The sequence below is a fragment of the Rhinopithecus bieti genome, unplaced genomic scaffold (genome assembly GCF_001698545.2).
Source record: "Rhinopithecus bieti isolate Rb0 unplaced genomic scaffold, ASM169854v2 scaffold_20982, whole genome shotgun sequence".
NCBI classification, from domain to species: domain Eukaryota; kingdom Metazoa; phylum Chordata; class Mammalia; order Primates; family Cercopithecidae; genus Rhinopithecus; species Rhinopithecus bieti.
Window position 1 is genome coordinate 114,441 of NW_016810131.1, and position 9,588 is coordinate 124,028.

General features: G+C 33.7%; 1 pseudogene; it reads right to left on the minus strand.

Moving 5' to 3' along the window:
- Positions 1-7,612: 7,612 nt before the first annotated feature.
- Positions 7,613-9,466, minus strand: LOC108541758 (52 kDa repressor of the inhibitor of the protein kinase-like; annotated as a pseudogene).
- Between the last annotated feature and the right edge of the window lie 122 nt (positions 9,467-9,588).

Consider the following 9,588-nt stretch of genomic DNA (forward strand, 5'->3'; position numbering starts at 1 on the left):
CTCTGTCTGGTCATGGTTATAGATCTGTGCCAGTTGTTCATCAAAATCTCTTTAGTTTATTGCAATAAAAGTAAGTAAACTGTATCATCTACATAATATCTATAGTTTTTATCTTTTTTCTAATTTCTATACAATTTTATATAATGCATGGTTCATGATAAAGGACTATCTAGTTATACTTTTATTTTACTATACTTTGAATAACTGGAAGTTGGACTGAATTCTGACTCCACAACTTTAACAATAAAAAGCCATAGACTTAAAGAATATTAATACAAGAAGGAATTTAACAGATTATCATTTGTCCATATTTCATAGGTGTAAAGACTGAGATCTAATGAAATATTTTGTCAAGAGTTTATAGGAACATATAGAGGTGGCCTACATAGAAAGTGGTTGAGTACTTTGAATGAAAATACCAAAATGTCTGTTTATGAGATATGTTTAAAATTCATCTGTATTTTTAAGATGAAGCACATGCTGTGCAATCAGTTTAGTTCATAGGTAAAGAGTATTATTTCTAATCTTGATTGCAGCAATTTCCTGCAAGTTTTGGCTGGTACTATTTTTGACTTTTGAGGCTCTGAGCTCTGCTGCGCTTGGCTCACTGTTGGAATTTCATCAGTAGTGTTTATGAGTCATGTGAGCTGATAGCCATAAAACTTAGCCTGAGTAAGCTATAAAGTTCTGCCAATGGTGGTAGGGGTCAGAATGTGAGAGAGGAGTAGGGATTTGAAATCAGCTGCTAGAATTGGTGTTATTGCTGGGGAACATGATGATACTAGCAGAACCAAGTAGCTCAACATAAAGCAAAGAACAGGGGTTAAAATTGTTCATTAACCAACACACATAATCATTCTTCTGGTCTTTTTCCTAAGGGACTTAGGAGTGTTTTGCTTCTAATATTTTCAAGTGATGATACAGAACAAATGACTTTAAGTGATTTGTTTGGGAATTGTTCCTTGTGAATTGTATGCTTTCTATAATCTCTAAACTGGGTGATTTTGATCTTTAATAAAGAAAGCATAATTTACCAATATAACAGGTATTATAAATATTAGTTGTTTATTTCATGTTGATGGATGATTCTTATTTTAGTAGTAATACACCATGGTGCCAGCAGATAAACAACAGTAAAGCAAAACATTGTCTGGGACTCTTATTCAAGAAATTGATTTTCCATAAGGTCTTATTTAAAGTTTTATTTTGGGGACAGGAGAGCAACATTTTATAAAGCAAATACTGCCATACTCTAAGAAATAAATCTTGCAGAGAAATAAAAAGACACAAAAGAAACATTATTTGATGCAAAGCTATGTTTTGCTATTGTGTTTCAGGTCAGCAGTTTTATATAGTACTTGAAAAAACTCATCATCCCTTGTTGTCCAGTGCAATTACATGGTGTTGGTATATACAAAGAAAGACTTTTGTAAATTTTCTGTAATGCTAGTTTGTTCAAAGCCTACAGAGAAATCACTTTTTAAATGTTTTATTTGTGTGTGAGATTTAACAAGAAAATTAAATTCTGTAAAAAAAGTTTTATAAATTTTGTGATCTTTTCAATTGTTACTTCTAAAGGACAAGAAATTCTATGATATGCATGTTTCTCCCATATCTCTTTGTAATCTCTCAATTGCATTTACTACAAAATTATTTATAAAACCACAAGGCATTAGAATAGAATAGAGAAAAGGGAGTTGACTCCTTTTTAGATTACAGATATTAAATACTATTATTCTGAAACCAAAGATAGCTAATTGGTAAATATCAATGGAAAATGAATATGCATTATCACAAAGAGAATTTTATTATATCCAATTAAAAAGATATTTCTTTAAGGCTATCATGGAAGCTTCAGACAGGCTTAGGAGTTGAAATCTTCAAAAATATTGCTTTTAAATAATCTAATGTTTTCTACTTATAAAGAAAAATATGTTTATTATTATGAATTTATATAGATAAAACTATTTATAACTTTTCAAGCACCACTTGTTTTACGATTTAATCATCATAATTGTGTGATAATATAAAATATGGANCATTATCACAAAGAGAATTTTATTATATCCAATTAAAAGATATTTCTTTAAGGCTATCATGGAAGCTTCAGACAGGCTTAGGAGTTGAAATCTTCAAAATATTGCTTTTAAATAATCTAATGTTTTCTACTTATAAAGAAAATATGTTTATTATTATGAATTTATATAGATAAAACTATTTATAACTTTTCAAGCACCACTTGTTTTACGATTTAATCATCATAATTGTGTGATAATATAAAATATGGATTAACCTCCATAACTGAATAGTATTTAATTTTTTCTAATTATTTTCACTTCTATTATATCTGTATTAGTTCTGTGTTATAGCTGATAGTGTAGGAATACTCATTTTTAGTTAATAAAAGAGGAGATTTTATGGCTGAGTTAATATTGTTCCTATCCCAGACCAATGATTATTTTAATGTCATTGTGGGCCATGACCAAACATTTCCTTTTCATCCTGAAGTACCAATTCTGCTTACAAATAGTATTAATGTGTATTTGCCTTCTGGCAAATGGCCAGATATATCTGCATTACCATTTCCAAATAGAGTCAAAGTAAAGGAAATACATTTTGGGAAATAATAGAGTGCAATAGAATATCCACCTTTAGTCCTTCCATTAAGGATTTTATAAACTATTTAGCAAGCATAGTCATGATTAATGCTGTTAATAATCCAGCTTTTCTCACAGTTACAAGGTTATATTATACCTCCCAACACCGCAAAGCTAGATATGGCTATGTGAGATTTTTCTTAAGAACAAATAAGCAGAAATGACATGTATACCATTCTGGCTGAAGCGTTAAATAATGGTTCATTTTTTTTTCTGCCTGTTTTTTTGAATCTCTTCCTTCACATAGGAACTGGAAATGTTTAGAGATGGTGACTACTCTTTCTAAAAGTACTGACTGAGGAATATGACAAGCAGAGCATCTTAATGTCCTCATGTATGTGGAACATACATTTTTTATTAGCATACAGTAAAATTATCTGATTTTCAGTGTGTGTTTTTGTGGATTTGTCTAGATGTATTGATTGGGTTTAATAATACCAGCATGGTCAGTATAAGGAATAGTTCCCTCATCTCCAAATATTCTTTCTTGCTGTAATTTTGTAGTGAATGACTCTCTTCTGAGTTAATCTTTGGCAACTATCAGTATTTTCTCTGTTCTTATAGTTTCATCTTCTTCAGAAAGTTATTTGAAATGGAACTACATAGAACATAACATTTGAATATTGGCTTTAGTCACTCAGCATAATGCCTTTCAGATTCATTCATGTGTTATGTGTTATCCAAAACTTTTCATTTTTGAGCATCCATTGCTTTTCATTTTTGAGTAGTCTTCCAGTATATGAATGAACCAGTTTATGTATCCATTCACCTTTAAAGCGCATTTTGATGGCTTCCAGTTTTATGATGAGTACGAATAAAGGTGGTAGAAACCTTGTTTACAGGCTGTTTTTGGAACATGTATTCGGATTCTCTGGAGGAACAGAACTAATAGGATATATGTATGTATGAAAGGGAGTTTATTAAGGAGATTTGACCCATAGGATCACAAGGGGAATTCACACAATAGGCCGTCTACAAGTTGAAGAGCAAGGAAGCAAGTAGTGACTCAGTCTGAGTCCCAAAACTTCAAAAGCAGGGAAGCCTACAGTGCAGACTTCAGTCTGTGACAGAAAGCCTGAGAGCCACTGATGTGAGTCCAAGAGTCCAAAAGCCAAAGAACTTGGAGTGAGATGTTCGAGGGCAGAAGGCATCCAGCACAGGAGAAAGACAAAGGCCAGAAGACTCAGCAAGTCAGCTTCTCCCCTCTTCTGCTTGCTTTATTCTAGTGGTGCTGGCAGTTTATTGTATGGTGCCCACCCACACTGAGGGTGGGTCTGCCTCTCCCAGTCCACTGACTCAAATGTTAATCTCTTTTGACACCACCCTCACAGACACACCCATGAACAATACTTTGTATCCTTCAATGCAATCAAGTTGACACTTAATATTAACCAACACAACTTCTATATTTAGAAGTAGAATTACTAAGCCATATGGTAAATGTATGTGTAATTTTGCAAGAAATCCTCAAACTTCCAGCACAGCTATGCAATTTTGCATTCCCATCAGCAATGTATGAGAGTTGTGGTTGCTCTGAATCCTCGACAACACTTGATATTGTAAGCTTTCATAAATTTATTTTAACAATTGTGTAATAAGATTTTATTATAGTTTTAATTTGCATTTTTCAAATAGATGATGTTAAACATATTTTCATGTACTTATTTTCCATCTGCATCTTTCCTGTGCTTATCATTTACATCTTTTGGTCAGGTCTCTGCTAAAACTTGTCCATTTTTTTAACTGAATTGTTTATGTTCTTCATATTGAGTTTTGGGAATGTTTTGTATATTCTGGATATAAGATATGCAATTGCAAATATTTTCTCCCGGTCTGTAGCTTGTCTATTTATTCTCTTGCTAGTGTCTTTCACTGAGCAAAAATTTTAATTGTGATAAAGTCCAGTTATCAATATTTTCCTTTTATATATTTATTTTTTGTTGCCATGTCTAAGACTTTTTTTTTGCCTAATCTAAGATTGTAAAGATTTTCTCCTAGGTTTTCTTCTAAAATTTTATAGCTTCACTTTTATATCTGTGACTTATTTATGCAAATTTTATTTCACATTTTTTATTAGTCTTGATTTTTTAAATTATGTAATTGAGGTATAATTGACATAATTAAAACTATGTATTTAAGGTATACAACTTGATAAGTTTGGTTCATTTAGGTGGTTTCTTGAGGGAATTAGGTTTTTTTTTTTTTTAATTTGGATGTACATTTGTTCTGATACTATTTGATAAAAAAAAAAATGCATTCTCTATTTAATTGCCTTTGCACCACTTACAAACCTCAGTTGACTAAAGCTAGGTGCGGTGATACATGCCTATAGTCCCAGCTCCTCAGGAGACTGAGGCAGGAGACTTGCCGAGCCCAGGAGTTTGAAGCTAGTCTGGGAAACATTCCAAGACTCCCTGTCTATAATATAAACTCAGGGATTTATGCATTTGAGATTTTTTAGGAGAAAATTATTTTGATTACTGTACGTTTGTAGTTATTCCTAAAGTTGGTTAATGTATATCCTCCAACTTTTGTCTTTTTTTTCAGAATTGTTTTTCTTACTCTAGTTTATTTGACTTTCAATATAAATTTTAGGATCAGCTTATTGATGCCTCCAATAAGGCTTTCTGAAGCTTGGTTAGAATTGCAGTGAAGATATAAGTTTTATAAATTGGGAAAACTGATTGTAGCTATGCTTTTGAAATATGCAAACATGATATATCTCCACTTATTTTGTTTTTCCTTGGTATTTTTCATTAACATTTTACAGTTTTAAAGACATTGTGGATAAGGACATTTTATTCCTTCTTTCACAGTTGGCTAGACTTTTATTTACTTTTGTTAATGGGATCGTTGACAGTAGACATCCTTGCCTTGTTCCCAGTGTTAGGTAGAAAGCATTCAATCTTTCATCATCAAATACAATGTTTGCTTTAGGGTTTATTTATTTTTATAGATACCTTTTATCAGTTTTGTTAAACATTTTTTGACAAAATTTACATTTTATTTAGATTAAAAAAAATGTACAAAATTTATTTATTTATTTTTTTAACCAAAATAACAAGTATTTTCTGTGTTAATTTCCAGATAAAACATAAAACACCTACTTTTGTAGGTTTTCCAGGTTTGGTTTATAAATCAAGATGAGGCAGTAGATATAGTTATGACAAAAAAATGAAAGAAAACGGACATGTCAGATGTCTGTATCCATGGCCTCTGATTCTGCCTTGACCTTGAAACCTATATTTTCAATATATACTGACTAAAAAGTTTATGATATGGGCTTGACAAAAGATGTAAATAGCAACAAGTTTATAACTGAAGTTTGAATGGAAGTGCCTGCCATTGTTGTCCCACACCTTTTTGTTGCTGTTTACATTCCTTGTTGAGTCTGCATCTCCATAAGCTGTTTTAGCCCATACGTGTTCAAAACTTAGCAATGGTGGAGTCTTCCATTCAAACCTTAATTGTAAACTTGTTCCCTTAAGTTCATTTGATAAAGACAGAAACCACACTGAAATCCTGGTTTGGTGAGCTTTGTCAGTGTCTTTCTCTGGTAATTTCTTTAACTGTTTATTATAGATTATGAACAATATATTTAAAACTTCTACTAGTCAAAAGTCAATTGTGGGTTTCACTATAATATTTTATGAGATGTATTTTGTCTTGCCACAACTCCTCAAAATTTGTTTCTTCAAAGAATTGATAATTCAATACCCAATAACTAGATCTATAGTGGAAATAAATGTTATGTCTAAAATGGATTAACTTAAACAATTCCAGAATGACATTAGCAGGGATCACACAGAAGTGAAATGCATTACTTTCCATACTATATTCTGGAAGAATAGATGGGCCTTCAAACATGAGAGTTAAAATATGAGCCTTTTAAATACTTAGATCATTAATGGGTAATGTATTCAATGGAAGGCGTATAGGCAAAGATATGCCTTACAGCTTTTCTTCCAAATATCAAATATAAAAGAAGATATATTTTAAAAGTCTTTTAGACAATTTCACTGGTTTCTGAATTATTCACAGGAAGCTCTTTGTTGTATAGAGTTTGACATATGTACTCCCCATTAAATCTGTTGTTTTACATCAAAAGTTTTGTTAAGAAAAGCTGAGTTACTAAACCTTTCTTCCACCAAAGTGTTTAAGTATGCTTTGAGACACTTTCATAGATTTTCACAGCACTTATTCTCAATCTTCATCACAGGAAGAATACACAGGTCCTTTAACAATGCACACACATTAGGAAAAAATGATGTCAGGCAGGTGGAATGCTTCACACATGGGGAACAGAAGTCCTATATCTTTACCTCTATCTTTCCATTTGACTCTTCAACAAGGAAGCTCAGCTGAGAGCATGTCTGTACTGGGTAAGTGATTTCTGTACTTGTCAGCATGGTGTTTCTCAGATGTATTGAATTTAAGCTGCCCTATGACTGAAGGCACCAGAAATAAGCATATCATAGATTTGAGATACTTTTCTGAGAACATATCTTTGAGGTACTGTTCTGAGAATATATCTTTCAGTTTCTGAAAAATGTGCTCCACTGTTGGAACAGTTAGGGTTTCTTTATAAAAACTCTCAGAGATCAGTTGAGATGCCATGTTACCTTGGTAAGCTCTATGGAATTTCCCAGGGAGTTTTATTTGACTATCAATTTTGGTTGCCAAATCTGTGGCTTCCTCAAGCTAAAAATAATGATAGACTTCAATATCCTCCATCACTTCATTGAATGAATGTAGTACTGTAGTCAAACCACTGCCTACAAAGATAATATCAGAGGTGTGACCCTGGAGATTTCTTCAAGGGGTTCTTTTAAAGGACATTTTTAATAAGAACAATGGTAACAACAAAATCAAAATCTGTTGCTGCACTACAGAGGACAAATTCTTGGCTGGGTACTCAGTTGTCCCATCTAATATTGCATCATCTTTTATATCATTTAAACCCAAAGAAGTGCTAGCATGAGGTCCACTAAAATTTCAAAAGAATCATGCCTGCCTGTTCAATGAGAAAACCAAATATCCTTTAGTCATTTACCCTTTTCTCCACTGTTTTGAAAAAGAGCAGAAATGACACTGTCACTCCTAAAAGCAGTTGTGATTGATGGAAAAAATAAAGAAACTTCTGCAGTTGTTCCTAATGCAACAGATACACCCATAATAGGCACTGATTTTGCCAATCACAGACTAAGGCACAGGAAAGGCAGGGTGGGTAGATACCTTGGGGATATTTTTTAAAAGTCTAGGAGAAACAACTTTCATTTTGGAAGAGAATCCATTGCACACAATGTAAACTTGGCCATGGCAATAATACTCCATATTTAGTCCCCATTTCTCAGTTATGGTAGTGTGAAATTTCACAGCCAAAATTTCTGCTTCAGCTTCATAAGGCAGGAAGCCCACAGATTCCTCTCTCAGGTTATGAGATTCTTAAACAAACCTCACCAACACAAATGGGTGCTCTTGCCCTGATATGTCCACTACATTGTCAGTGATGTCTGTGGTTTAGATATTTGACCCTCTAAATGTCATGTTAAAATTTGATGTTAAAGGTGGGGATGAACAGGGGGTATTTGGGTCATGGGGTAAATCCCTCATGAATCACGTAGTGCCGTCCTTGTAGTAATGTGTGAGTTTTTGCTTTCTTAGTTTCTACAACAGCTGCTTGTTGAAAGGAACCTGGCATCTCCCTCTCCTCTCTTTTTCCAGTCATGTTATCTATGCATGCACCAGCTCCCCTTTACCTTCCACCCTGAGTGGAAGCAGGCTGAATCCCTCACCAGATGCAGATGGTGGTGCCATGCTTCTTGTACAGCCTGCAGAACCATAGGCCAAATAACTCTGTTTTCTTTATAAGTTACCTAGCCTCAGGTATTCCTTTATAGCAACACAAACTGACAAAGAGTGATAATGACAAGGAAGTGTGAGATTCTCACTTCCCTTAGAGTTTCTTCCCTAATACAGCTCTCACAGATCTCTAGCATATGATTCTATTGTGTTTCCAAACAGAACAGTGTGTTGTGTTAGCCACTGTTGTCTCAGAGTGCTTTCTTAGGACCTCTTCATCAGAATTTATCCGGCACTCCAGCAGTGCTTCACAGTTATCAGTAGTACAATTTCAAATAAAGACTTTATGTTTAGCTTTCTCATGAGAATCAAAACTTCAAATAGAGACTTTATGTATTTTTTTGTTTTCCTTCTTGTCAAAGATTAGCGGTAAAATGTTCTAATCCTGTTCTTCATCCCCTTCTCTGCACTGGGGTTCTGAGCATTGCTGTTATTGGTTTCTGTGTGTGTGTGTGTGTGCATGTGTGTATGTGTGTATGTGTGTGTGTGCATGTGTGTATGTGTGTATTTGTGTGTGTGCATTTTCCTCTTCAGTGTTGTAAATATTTTCTGCTTTATGTGTTCTGATTTCATCTTCACTCAATTCTTCTATTCATTTTCCCTATCATGTAGATTGTTTAAATGACTGCTAAGATCAACTGTTGTTGGTATTACATTATCTTAAATAATTATCCTATAAGCACTAGTTCTACAGATCATAAGAGGTCTCGAAGTAGTTGGCATCTACTTGACAATGTTTTTTCAGTTGATCAGATATTTTTTCTTCTGTCCACTCTCTTACAGTTCATCTGCTTCTGGCATCCGGCTGGATCTGGTGGGAAACTGAAAAAAGCCAGGTCAGACTACATGCTCTCCTGCAGTACAATTGGTGGCAGTGCAGACCTCACTTACCCTCTGTTGTGCTCAGCCTTCTCTTCCTTGCCTTCGCAGGGCAGCGTGCTGGACATAAGGGCCCAGGAAGGGAGAATGTGTTGTTGTATTTTTACAGATATATGTGTGTGTGTGTGTGTGTGTGTGTGTGTATTTTTTTTTTACAGATATATATATATATATATATATATTTTTTTTT